The following is a 945-nucleotide window of genomic DNA, read 5'->3' as shown; positions in this document are numbered from 1 at the left end:
AAACTAAATGTGAGGAAGAAAACAAGGGAAAAGCAACCCCTGTTTGTGGATGGAGAAAAGGCAAAGATGGTGAACGTGAACCCGAAAAAGAAATGCCCCGAAATGGTAGTTTTCTAGTAAATAAGGAGTTGGCTCCGATTGATGCTGTCTTTGTTAGTTTTGTAACACGTTAAAGAATTTTGCTCAACATTATGAAATTTGTGAAACTTTTATTATTTAATATATTTTAACACTTTTTAAAGAAATGTACAAATTAGGGAACATTTTCAGTATAGAAAATACGAATTTTTTTGTAAAATATGTATGATACTGGCATATGGGTTGTAAAGGGTTAAAGTCATGTGTATAAAAAAATGAGTGCTATTCTAATTTTGTTTATTTTATAGATATTAGGAGTAATTTAGGGCTATAATAGTAATAATAATAGGTGATAGGAAATAACTACGCACCAAATCAGCACTTACCACTGAATAAAGCGATATGAAACCGCTTCCATCAACTTCCCGTTGTGTATGCCCGAAAAGATCACGCAATTACATTAGTTCTTCTGTCCACAAAAAAATATACGTATACATAAAGAGCTCTCCAAAGCAGAGCTCTGTGATCCACGATCTTAATCGTTTCATTCCATGAATACGGATACCAAATGAATAGCGCGTATGTCTTGGCATTTGTGTATTGACACACTTTATTCCTCGACTCATTTGCTAGACAGCATAAATATGAGCTTTCTAAAGGGGAGGCTGACACACAGTCTCTCTCGGTGAAACTAAAGTCATGGAGGCACTTCCAATTCCAACAAGTGTATCAAAGAATATAATCAAGTGTCAACTGTGTGAAGTTCTTTTTACTTTTCAACATGCCTGCACATACACAAATCTAACAATAAACATTTAAATATATAAAAATATATGTAAACAGAGACATTACCGCAGCGACCCGTGG

This window comes from Trypanosoma equiperdum (assembly GCF_001457755.1).
Source record: "Trypanosoma equiperdum strain OVI genome assembly, contig: ctg_775, whole genome shotgun sequence".
Lineage (NCBI taxonomy): Eukaryota > Euglenozoa > Kinetoplastea > Trypanosomatida > Trypanosomatidae > Trypanosoma > Trypanosoma equiperdum.
This window is presented reverse-complemented; position numbering follows the sequence as displayed.